General features: G+C 38.5%; 1 protein-coding gene across 8 annotated transcripts in view; it reads right to left on the reverse strand.

Annotated features, from left to right (window-relative positions):
• The window catches only part of STAT5B (signal transducer and activator of transcription 5B), a 63,179-nt gene extending 50,473 nt beyond the window's left edge, over positions 1 to 12,706 (reverse strand). For 5 of the 8 annotated variants that reach the window (XM_036268905.1, XM_036268906.1, XM_036268899.1 and 2 more), the window contains exons 1-2: positions 12,601 to 12,706; positions 4,801 to 4,912 (exon numbers count right to left, since the gene is read on the reverse strand). The gene's annotated coding sequence lies outside the window, so the exon portion shown is untranslated. Of the gene's footprint in view, positions 1 to 4,800; positions 4,913 to 12,547; positions 12,571 to 12,600 lie in introns of those variants that run through there. The other 3 variants (XM_036268898.1, XM_036268900.1, XM_036268903.1) reach the window with 3 other exon arrangements.
• Between the last annotated feature and the right edge of the window lie 283 nt (positions 12,707 to 12,989).

Genomic DNA, 12,989 nt, shown 5'->3' on the forward strand with positions numbered 1-12,989 from the left:
TTCCCAAATGGTTAAGAACCACTGGCATATATAGTTTAATGGGTCAAGGTGTTGTCTAACTGTGCTTAAAAAGCCAACATGATTGTACAGTCCATTCACATCAGTCAACAAATATTTAGTTAGCCCTTACTAAGTCTTACCCTGATTGGTCGCCAAATTAATATAAAATTTTGGAATACATTTCTTTACTTACTTTGGAGGTATTTACCACCTCCCCACACAAAACTTCAAAAAACTCTCTAGCAACTAAGAGACAAAAAGCAGATTAAAGATTTTCAAACAAAATTATGTTAACTTTTGAAAGAAGTAATTTTTTTTCCTGCAGTCTTTTGAACTCCTTTAAGGAGACAACCTTCAGATTTATGGACTGGAAAAAGACTTATCTTTGTGAGGATAGCCAAATTCTCAAAATCGGATAAAGATAAGTAACACAAATAAGTAACTAGTTTTAATGCAGACAGCAATAAATCACATTAACTTAAAAAATATTTTGCAGCCTGGCCGGTGTGGCTCAGCGGATTGAGCATTGTCCCAGGGACTGAGAGGTCCCGGGTCCATTCCCAGTCCGAGCACATGCCTGGGTTGCAAGCTCGAAACCCAGTGTGGGGCGTGCAGGAGGCAGATGATCATGTTTCTCTCTCACATCGATGTTTCTCTCTCTCTCCCTTCCTCTCTCTACATTATATATACATATATATGTTGCATAGTTGATTGATACTATATTATAAAATATATGATGCTAAATTTGAGGCCCCAAATTTAAATGATTTATAAACTTTCTCATGGCTTGGAGAAAATGACTCAGATACATAAGAAACTGGTTTAACAGGTCACAATATTATCCCAGTGATAAAACAGATTACAGGGGAAATCAGCAACTACAAATGAACTGAAACCAAAGGGAAACATAATTTTGGATTAAATGAGATTATTACATTTCCCAGAGGCAAAGGAAGTAAGAAGTGATAAGCCAAAAGAACCATGAAATTAACAGGTTTATTAATAAAGGCATATTGGGTAATATATGTTTATAGTTTTATTTTCAATACATGAAAATATTTATCTTCATGAATTTGAATTAACTACTTATGGTTTTAGGTTTAAAAAGCATTAAAAGATACTATATGGTTTTGTTTATATTTTAGTAGTCTCAAAACTGACTTACAATAAAATTCTGTTACAGCAAATTTCATTACAAAAATTACAAGGCATAATCTAAGTTAAGGTAGATTTTTACTGAGATGATTTTTACATAAACTAAGTAGGTCTTCTGCTGGGCTCAAAAAATACATATTTTTTAAGATTATAATTTTATCTGCTGCAACGTGATAAGACCTAAATAGCAGTGCTCCAGAATTCTCCTATTACATCAACTTATAATTTCTTTTTTAAACTCCTTACAATGTTAAAATACTTTTAAACACTGAATCTAGCTACAAGTAAACTATTTAATGTAAATTTAAATAAGTAAGAACATGTCTTTTATATTAACAAAAACATATACCAAGAGAAAGTATCTTTCACCAGAGATGTCCTTTACCAGATATTCCCGAATGAATACCATAAAAAAAAAAAAATTTTTTTTTAAATTGAGAGAGTCATTAAGCATGACTAATAGAATTAAAAGGAAAAGAAACCTAGCTACCTTTGCAGGTATCATCGTGAAAGAGAAAGCAGTACCACAGCAAATGCAGAAAACATACTGAAATAATACAACATTTAGGGTTGTAAGAAATGAAAATAAACTAAACCATTTTTTCCCCAAAAGTAAAAAAACAGACAGACACACACCTTCAACATGAAATCAATGGTAGCTTAGCAGAGCACATACATAATACAATATAATTTCTTTATCATATTTAGAAAACAATATAATTCTTCACCAGCTTATGGAGCATTCTACCAAGCACAGGAAATAACTCAGTACTCAAGTTCAAATTATTTTAACTCTGAAAATTATGAATACAATGATAATGATTTTAATATAGTTCTTCAACAAAATGTCATATAACCATACCAAATAACCATACCTTGCCAGTTAACACAAACATCACAAACTACAAATTTTTCTGCTCTTAAAAAGGAAATACTAACTGAAAACAAAAACAGGTTGCTTATTCTACGATAAATCAATACATAAATGTCATTTTGAAAATTATTCCCCCTTCTAGGTTTATTGAGATATAACTGAATATAACATTGTAAGTTTAAGTTGTACAATGTGATGATTTGATATATGTATATTTTGCAAAGTGGTTACCACAATGTGAGTTAACACATCTATCACATAGTTATAATTTGTATGTGTGTGCATGTTGAGAACTTTTAAGATCTACTCTCTTAGCAACTTTAAAATATACAATATATTGTTAACTACAGTCACCATGCTGTCCGTATATTATATTCCCAGAATTTACAACCAAAGTTTGTACCCTTTGACCACCCACCGGCACCCATTGTCCGCCCCCCCCTCGCAACCACCAATCAGCTCTGTTTCAATGAGTTTGGTTTTTAAAAGATATACATTTAAGTGAGATCATACAACATTTGTCTTTGTCTGACTTATTTCACTTAGCATAATGTCTTCAAGGTTCATCAACATTGTCACAAATGGCAGGATTTCCTTATTTTTTATAGCTGAATACTCCATTGTATATAAATATAAAACAAGAATATATTTATATCATATTTTCTTTATCCATTCATTAAAAATAACTCTTTTCTTGATTACAAAAGTATTTCCTGTTCATTAAACAGGTAATAATGAACAGGAAATACTAGGAAGTGCGCACACACACGTCTGGAATCGCACAATCCAGAAGAAATCTTTCTTCAAGGCCTATTCTTTTTTCCAAGCACAAGTGTATGTGATATTTTGGTAATTTGCTGTTTCATTTAGTAATATATTGTAAACCTTACCTAAGTCATTAAATATTTTTCATAATATGATTTGAAATAGCTGAATAGTATTCCACTGTGTGGAAATTCCTCAATATAGTCAATTAATCCTATTATGCTGAACATGAAGTTGTTTATAATGTATTGCCATTTTAAATAACACTTTGAGGAATATCCTTGTATGTAAATCTTTGAACACATTTCAGATTATGTCATCTAAATGGAACTGTTAGGTCAAAGGGTAGGCACATTGTTAAGGCTCTCAATACAGATATCAAATGTTAAAAAAGCACCAATATTCCCTGGCCAGTTTGGCTCCGCGGTTAGAGCGTCAGTCTGCGGTCCAGAGAGACCCGGGGTTTGGTTCCCGCTAAGGGCACGTACCTCAGTTGCAGTTTGTCCCCGGCCTTGGTTGGGTTGTGTGGGTGGCAGCCACTTGATGTATCCCTTTCACATCGATGTTTCTCTCTCTCTCTTCCTCTCCCTCCCTCCCACTCTATCTGAACAAAAAACAAAAAAATGTCCTTGGGTGAGGATTTAAAAAAAAAAAAGCACCAATTTACATTTTGACCAATGTGTCATGAAGGTGTCAGTTTCCCTCACATTCCTAAGCAACACCGTTTTTGTTTTTGTTTTGTTTTGAAATATGGTTTGTTTGTTTTTTTTAATTTTAGGGAGAGAGGAAGGGAGGAGAGAGAGAACCATCTACGTAAGAGAGAAACATCGATTAGTTGTCTCCTGTATGCACCCCAAGTGGGGACTGAGCCCACAACCTGGGCATGTGCCCTGACCTGTGTGTGCCCTGATGTGGAATCGCACAGGATGACACTCAACCAACTGAGCCACATCAGGCAGGGCAACATCGTGTTTATTTTTTCAGTATTGTTAGTCTTTGTAAATCTGTTAACTGGAAAAATGATGTCATTGTTTTAATTTGCATTGCTTGATTTCTAGTGCAGCTGAACATAATTTTATGTAATTATTGGTCATTGTATTTCTTTCTTTTGTTCATTTTCCCATAGAGAGAACCATCTTTTTTTATTTGTATATATTCTTTATGTATTAAGAATAATAACTGACAACCTTTTGCTATATGTCAAAAATATTTTCAGCCCTGGCCGGTTTGGCTCAGCGGTTAGAGCGTCGGCCTGCGGTCCAGAGAGATCCGGGTTCAGTTCCCGCTAAGGGCACATACCTCGGTTGCAGTTTGTCCCCTGCCCTGGTTAGGTCATGCAACCACTCAATGTGTCCCTTTCATGTTGATGTTTCTCTCTCTCTCTCCCTCCCTCCCACTCTGTCTGAACAACAACAAAAAAATATTTTCTTATTTTGTCATTTTACTGTTGGTTTCTGGCATTATGAGCATAAATTAGTTTTTAATATTTATGTATATGTATATCTATATCTCAATATAATTTTTTTTTATCCCCACCTGAGGACATCCTTGCATTTATCTTCAGATAGAGTGGGAGGGAGAGAGGGGAGGAAGAGAGAGAGAGAAACATCGATGTGAGAGAGACACATCGAGTGGCTACCACCTACACAACCCCAACCAGCGCCAGGGACAAACTGCAACCGAGGTACGTGCCCTTAGTGGGAATCGAACCTGGGACTCTCCGGTCCGCAAGCCGATGCTCTAACCGCTGAGCCAAACTGGCCAGGGCTCAATATAATTTTTTATGAGTTGTTCCATAAAAGCCACTGTTTTAAATTCATCCTGTTCAAATTTACCAATTAACGGTAATATAATGCTAACTTCTGTCCAAACTAAACTGCTTACATTTGGGTGATAAAAATTCAAAACTGTAAATTTTGACAATGTCACGTTTCTAGGACAAAATTTAAAATGTGTGTTTAAGGTAATAAGTTATCTTACTTAAGGACCCATCCCTTTAAACTTACGTGCTTTGCTCTGGTGTTGCAAAATCAAGGGCTCATGCTTCATCATCAGCTCAGCATGTTAACTGTAGTCATTCATTCAGGAAGCCAAATGTTTTCCATTTTGTTTTGATACCTTCAACAGTTAAAGAGGAAGGCCAATCTCTATTCACATTACAATGAATTCAGTATTTAGTATTTTTACTTGATATTTAAACTCATTTTAGGACAAGCTTCAGGGTTTCTATTTATCATTACATAATTGAAACAATAGCAACAAACATAAAAAGAAGGCATATTTACATTGCATCTCTATATATTAGACCGCCTACACTTTCTGCAGGCTCTACAATGTCCAATTCTCAGTATAATTCTCCCTCACTTTCTACCAGAAACATATCACAAATCCTAAAAACACAAACCCACAGGGTAAACTGCTCTTACATTTCGTAAAGAGCTGTATATTTCGGTAGATCTCTAGTTTGCTACTTTTCTCACGCCTAAAAGATGACCGAGAGAGTTTTAGAAACGTGAAACAAAACAAAAATATAGAATTAGCACTATTTCTGAGAGTTCATTTTACCTAAATTACGGATGACTATATGTTATAGAATGCTATATGATAAAGCTGACAAATTCCACTTTTTAGTACTTCAATAGATTAAGTGCTCAACAGTTTCTTTTCATAACTACTACAATGGCATCTGTGAATGCAGCTTAGTTAAAACATTTCCCCCAGGTTGGATTTTTAAGTCCTATTCTTTACAAAAACATAGTGATTTTCCGCCAGCTACAGACTCTGAGTTGTAGACAATACAAACTAGTTTTTCACAAACTTTCTAATTTACTCTCACTTAAAGGCTGGAAAACCCCACTGGAGGCCTCTTAAATTCAACAGACAAAAAAAAAGCTTTAATTGTAGGATCGCACTGACACAAACATAAGGAAATTCTGAGTTATAGATACTTCACATTAAGCTTTTTCCACTGACACTGTAACTTTTGTCAACATTCAAAGAAAATTCAACCCTGGTCAAAGGTGCCAGTTTGACAATCCTGGAAGCTAACATCCTCTGTTTATCTGAACTCGTTTATATTCTCTGCGTAGGGAATTGAAGTTTTTCTCACCCCTGACTTGATCGCTCAAATTCAAAGCACTACACTTTGGGGCTGTGAATTATATCTCCAATATTAAACTTCACAACCCACCTCCAGGGAAAAGTGCTCAGAGAGAATAATCATCAGATATGAAAAGGAACATTTTTCTTAGACTAGTTTCTAACTAACTTTTGCATAGCCTTAAGTACAAAATAATTTGTTCTGTTGCCTTTACCTACTCCCCACTTACAATTCTCAAGTCCTATCTCAGAAATCATAATTAGTGGCTCTCAAAAGCTTTAATGAAACAATAGGACCATAAATCCCTTCAAAATAAAGTTGCTAATAAAATGAGCTGGATACTTGCGACCTCAGTCAACAAACACTTATTTCACATGCCACATTGGCACAAAAGATCCTTTTATTTGTAAATAGAGGCCAAGAAGACAGTTTATAGCTCTTCTCCTATGATGTATATGGTAATGCTGGGGGAAGAACAACACAGGGCAATTTACAATTAAAAGTAAAACTCTCTCTGTTTTAATATAATTCCCACCAGGAATATATACATTAGTTGGAAAAATATTTATCACCTTCATAACTTTAGAAAATTCCAAACATAAAAAAAAAATTTCTATTAAGAAAACCAAACAAGAGCCCATTTTGGAACACAAACAAAGAAATATAAGCCTTGCCCGGCTGGTGTGGCTCAGTGGATTGAGCGTCATCCTGTGGACTGAGAGGTCTAGTTCCATTCCTGGTCAGGGCACATGCCCGGGTTGTGGGCTCAATCCCCAGTGGGGGGTATGCAGGAGGCAGCTGTTCTGATGTCTCTCTCTCACATCAATGCTTTTCTCTCTCTGAAAAATCAATAAAAACATGTTTTAAAAATTAAAAAGAAAGAAAGAAATGTAAGCCTTAATGAAGCCACTGTCTCATTGCAAAGTTGCAGTTGCCCACACTCCTTTGCAGTGCAAGGGTTAGGAATGCAGCCTCTGAAATCAACGTGGCTTGGGTCTGGATCCAGCCCTGTCATTACTAGCAATGTGACCTTGGACAAGTTACTTAACTTCTCTGTGGTCATTTCTTCATCTTTCGACTGAGGATAATATCCACCCCTCTGAGGGTCATGAGTTGAAACATGGCAGTAGCTTAGAGCGGTGTCTGCTCAGCACTGTAAGTAGACAGTGCCAGGATTATTTTTATCATTTTTGTACTTTCAGGCTTTGAACATAATCTGAGTTACTTTTCAGGGAGTTTTCTGATCACTTTTTGAGAGATGGCATAATAATGACTATATAGATAATTCGTAGACCTTCCCAGAAGAGCCCATGATAAGCAGAGCCCATAACCTAGAATAGTAAATCATCGTTTTTAATACAAATCATGGATGTGGCTGTTACTGGTAATTTAGCCTGATTTCCCATATGCAAAAAAATCCCCTTCTAGGGGAAAACAAACAGTATTAGAAAACCCTTGGGTTTGTCTTGTTATCATTGCAGAGTAAAGCCAAACTCACTTTTACTAGCCTGATGGGCATTAAAAATATTAGTCACTAAATTAATCCCAACAAATAACAATAATTAATTGGCTCATTGATGTATTTCCCCTTGTCTTCCCCAACCTTTCTCTAACGAGTCAGAAAGGAAAGTTTTCATATTTTCTGAGAATCTCATTACTGCTCTCAAATCATACTCTGTATCTTAGTATAATTAAAAAATGAGTCAGCACAAGCAATTCAAAAAACTAGCAGTGCATAGAATATGGAGATGTTTCTCTTTATAATAGAAATCTGGGAAAATAAAAAGTTAGAGTGCCAAAGGCAAGGGAAGAATAAATGGACAGTGAGTGTTGGACTAGATTTTGCAAGCTAACTTCCAGAAGATAAATGTTCTTTATCAATCAATATATGTATTTTTCATCTTCATAGTATTAAAATACATGGGAATGAATGTAATTATTATGAATAAACTCAAAGAAGAAATATCCACTATCTGACAAATTATAACTTCTCCTTTCTTGAATACTGGTGGTGGGGGAGGACTGGGAGGTTAAGATCCTCTATGTATTAACCTCATTTTCAAACTGCACAATGCAAAACTGCACAAGATGCTAATGTAGGACTGCCTTTGGTAATGTGATCCAAAAGAAAACTTACAAGAGATAAGCCGCCACTGAACTGCAAACATATTTGAATGCCAATTTAATTGTCTATTTAGTCATTACACTTCTTAGAATCAAGTTAGTTGAAGGCCCAGAAAAGGCCACTTGCTTCAGTCACTGAAACAATATTATCACATGTTCCTTTCAAGAATGTACTTTTCCTCAAGGCTCCATATAACTGCTGCAACATGTGTATATAAACAGTAACCTACCACAAGAAAATTACTCAGGAGGGTCAAGGAAGAGTTCTATGGTTCAGGGGGATGCCTCCAAACTTCTACCACCTACCACGATACCCTAAATTTCTCCATGTTCTTATTTAACTCCTTCCTGACATTCTGTATGGTTTTCAGGTGAAGTCAGAAAAACTCCCATATTCACTGCTTAATACATGGGGTCTATATTTTCTAAATCTGGTCAATCCTTCTTTAAAGGCTGACGTTCAAGGCTCCATATAACACATTTCAACTCTTAGTGCTGTGCATTTTCTAGGTACCTGGGAGGAAACAGCTGGCAGCAGCGCCCCCACCCCACCCCACCCTTTTTTCTTTTTTCTGTTAACTTCATCTTTGTTGTTGTTTTCAGATTTCTTCCAAGGCTGCTAAACCTTGAAGAGTGCTGGGGAAAGATTCAGGAATATCCTCCTTCCCAATTGGGTCTTCGGGCTGAGCGCAGTAAAACTGTCCCAAAGCTGTGCAGCAGGTCAAAGACAAACCACGTGGCATCCGATGCTTGTCTTTGTTTAAAATTAAAGCGTCACACTAGAGAAACTTAATATTTTGGACCTAATTTTGAAAATACAAACAGGAAGCACCCCCACCCCAATATTACCATTTTTTAAAAAAAGGAAACCAAACCTCAAAGATACCTTCCAAGGAAGTCATGGGTGTGACCAAAACTAACAAAAGTAATAAAACGTCATCTAAAACCCTGAAACCACTAAAAGTGAGGGTCTCATTCAACCAACTAAAAACCTAACACCTGTAAATTGCTCTTCTCTGATTAGTGAAAATAACATAGACTTAGATAAGTAAAATCTTCTCCAAACTAGCTTAGGTTTTTCGGTAGTAAAGAATCATCATTAATAATAATTTAAAAATCCAATGTCAAAACTCTACTTAAAACAAAGACATGCTAATTAATACAATGAAAAATAAAAAAACAACACACATTTTATCACTGTGATGTTCACAATGTAAATGTACAAAAAACAAAAACAAAACTGTCTGATCAATGGAAACTAGATTGTTAAATTTGAGTTTCTATTCCCAGAAATAAGCATAAAAGTCATGTTTCCAACATTGCAGGGGAAAAAATACTTCTGATTTTAGAACAGTTCTATTAACAAAGTTCAGATTTAAAGAAAAGTTTTTTCCTTTAAACACCACACAAAATTGGGGACAGTGATACTGCAGAGCAACTTTTAAACATTATTTTTATTAAGAAGTTCCAGAGTCAAACTATTTTGTAGTAAAAGGATATTTTTCTGAAGAACTCAGTAACTTGGAATTATCAGATAACTTTTTAAGAGTAAGTTTTAAATGCTCAAAACAAATTAATTAAAATGGGAGGATTTTGCTTCCTTTTGTAGGAATAATGTGGTAATCTATACTCTAAGAGAAAGAAAAATGTGTCAATGGTAATTAGAATATCCAGAAATCTTTGAGTACTTTATGAATACATACATGTTTGTAGAGCACTAGAATAGTTAAGCTTTTTTAAATTCTACCTTCAACCTGCAATAGAATCTTTTTTGTTTGTTAATCCTCTCCAATGATTTTAAGAGAGAGTGGGAAAGGTGTGTGTGTGGGGGTGGGGTGGGGCATGGAGGTGAGAGAGACACATTGATTGGTTGCCTCCTACACACGCCCCAGGAAGGGGATCGAACCTGCAACCCAGGTAGTGCCCTTGACCAGAATGGAACCCAAAACCCTTTGGTGTGTGGGCCAACACTCTAACCACTGAGCAACACCGGCCAGTCTGCAATAGAATCTTGAGTATATAATTTACCCACTTATAACATCTTCCTTTTATAAGACTACCTATATAACCTACCTACATAAAAATAAGCCAAATGAACTGCCACAAGGACAATCATTAAAATAAACCTAACACAAGTCACAAGTACTTTGAATATAACTCGAAATAATTTTAATATAACTTTAAAAATTGACATAAGTACCAAAAGAGCAATAAATGACACCTTTTACTAGTCTTGATGTGGTTTTTGCATATATAAATAATATTTTTTAAAAATCAATTGAGAGTAAGAAAACAAAGATGAAATGAGAAGTTGGAGCACAATAGGAAGTGCTGACCAAAATATTTATGTTGTAACACTCAAAACAATGATAGCACTGTTTTCCCCTTCCATCACACATATCATGAAGTACTCATTTAAGAAACGCATCCACCTTAAATGTATTAACACAATCCATATTAATATCTTGTTAAGAAAAACATGAATTCAGAAAAGACAAGGACTAGCGAAAGGTGGAATAATTTATTTAGCTGGGTATACAGCAAAGATTTTGTGCAGAGTTTAGCTCCAAGTTATGCAATAACCAAACTGCTGGTGATAGAAATCAACATTTTTTTTCTTCTGATGTTTTGCGTTTTTAAAAAAGATCTCTTCATTCCTTCCTTTATGTCTCAACCAGGTGCTTGAAATTTCCATCTTCCAAAGGCTACAGAAAACAAATCTGCTAGATAACACTTACCTGACCAAAGGTGTGGTACTCTTTTAATTAAACGTGACAGACATCACAAATTGTCACACAGTAAACTTTTCTGAAAATCAGCAGCCCCCTTCCCATTTATGCTATCAATTCTAATGGCTGTAATTTTCCATGAGATGAGAAATTGGTACCAAAACCAACAAAAACACCAAAGCCTTAAAATAAACCTTCAAATGTGGAATCCATTTGAAATATCATAACCTATCCTATGTCCAAAATAAAACTAAAAAGTGTTACAAAATAAAATTAGAAAAACACGAAAGGCACACTAAATCAAATACACCCTCTTCTAAAAGCTATAGCAAATGATTATAAACAATATAAACAAATGTACAAGAACAGAAGAACCTTGTAGGAAGAGGTAAAGTTCTATTATCTTAATTGAATGATAACAAAATTATTTGAGATAATATACTCAACAGCTGAAAGCTTATTATGGCCTAGGCGGCTTTCCAACCACTTTGGAAACCTAAGATACAAGCAGATGATAAACACCATTTGAAGACTGAAAAAAATGACATAAGATCAGTTTAATAATTTGGTGACACATTAGCCCTTTCAAAGGGCATTCCCCCTAAACATTCCAGAGACAATTTATGAAATTATATTTAGGCAAAGACCTACTACTTACTTCCCTGTGCTTTGGGAAGAGTCCTCAGACCGACATTTCAGTCCCTGAACTACCACACAGCTGTGTAAACTGAGAAGGCTATTTACTCCACCTATCTGGGCCTCAGTTTCCTCATTTGTACAATCAAAGAACGTAGCATGATCCCTGGGGTCCTTTCCAACTCTAACATTCTATGACCTGCTTTTAGCACTGTTTGACACAAAGCTATGACAGGATCACAGGGGACAAGAAGAAAAGGCTCTTTGGTAAAGAGAGGATCACTATCTCTTTTTGCCTTTAAAATTCTTGTGGTTTTCATTAATCTCATCTTCCTGAAAGCTGGTACTTGTTTTTCTTTGCCTTTTCCATCACTGCTGGCTACAAGTGTTTGCAATCGCCTCTTGCTCCACACCCGTTCTTTCCTCTTTGATCAGCCTGACCATCTTGCCAGATTCCTTTAGCCTCAGACCAGCATCTGACACACGACCCCCCTTCCTCTGACTCTATATATCTACCCTAACACCAGGAGCACTTTTTTTTTTCACTCTTTATCTAGAGCTAGAAAAAAAATAACACGCTGCATCCCACTGCCATACGCACGAGCCCGGGCCTGGCGGGTCCTGATGTGGGATCCCGCACCCAGAGCCTTATCGAAATGTTCGCATTTGTTGCGTTGACTCCTTATAAGGCACTGTTCCCTGAAGCTTTGCTAATACCCCCCACCCCACCGGGCACCCCCGGGCTCACCCCACCCCCGGGAGTCTCAGATACCTCTTTTGAAAGGAAGAAAAGCAAAGAGACGGCGGGGGCTATTCAGAACGGCACCACGAAAGTGTGAGTGGCCGACAGCAGCCCCCTTGGCTCTCCCGGGTGGACGCCGGGGTCCCGCACACCCCCCTCCCCAGACACGCGCGCATGCACCTCCTCTGCTCTACATCTTCCGCCCGCCGCGGCCTCCGCGCGACGCCCCTCGCGCGCCCCGGCCCCTCGCCCCACCGCCCCTCACCCAGAGCGCTGCCACCGCGGCCGCCTCCCTGCCCGGGAGCGATGGCGGCGCGCGGCCCCGCCGGGTGTCTCGCGGCCGGGGCGCGGGGCCCCGCCCGGGAGGACTCCTGGGTCTCGCCCCCGGGCCCCGAGCCCAGGACTGGCCCCGCAGCTCCTACCTCGCTCGGCCCTTTGGGCGCCAGTAGCTGTCTCCCGCCCGCCTCTCGCTCACCCGCTCGCTCCCTCCCTTCGCCGGGAATCTGCAAGGAATCGCCTGCGCAGGGTCCCCGCCTGGGTGACGGCTCCGGCCGCCGACTCTCCTGGCGCCCGGGCCCACGGGGGCGCGCGCGCCGCTCGCGCGCGGAGTCCGGCCGCGTGCACCGCCCGCCACCCGAGCGCGCTCCCTGCCGGCGCGCGCCGCTTCCTGGTTCCGCCTGGAGCGCGCTCGCGAGCCCCGCGGTCCCTCGCACTCTCTGCGCAGCCCTTCTGTAGGCACTGGATCCCCATCCGCACACCCGGGGTGGCTGCGCACTCTTGGGGGTCCGCGCCGCGCTCAGCCCCTCGTAGGCGAGGTGAGATGGCTTCCCCACTCGGCTCCCCAACCAGGTCCCACGAGCCAGG

The sequence above is a fragment of the Molossus molossus genome, unplaced genomic scaffold (assembly GCF_014108415.1).
Source record: "Molossus molossus isolate mMolMol1 unplaced genomic scaffold, mMolMol1.p scaffold_m16_p_19, whole genome shotgun sequence".
NCBI classification, from domain to species: Eukaryota; Metazoa; Chordata; class Mammalia; order Chiroptera; family Molossidae; genus Molossus; species Molossus molossus.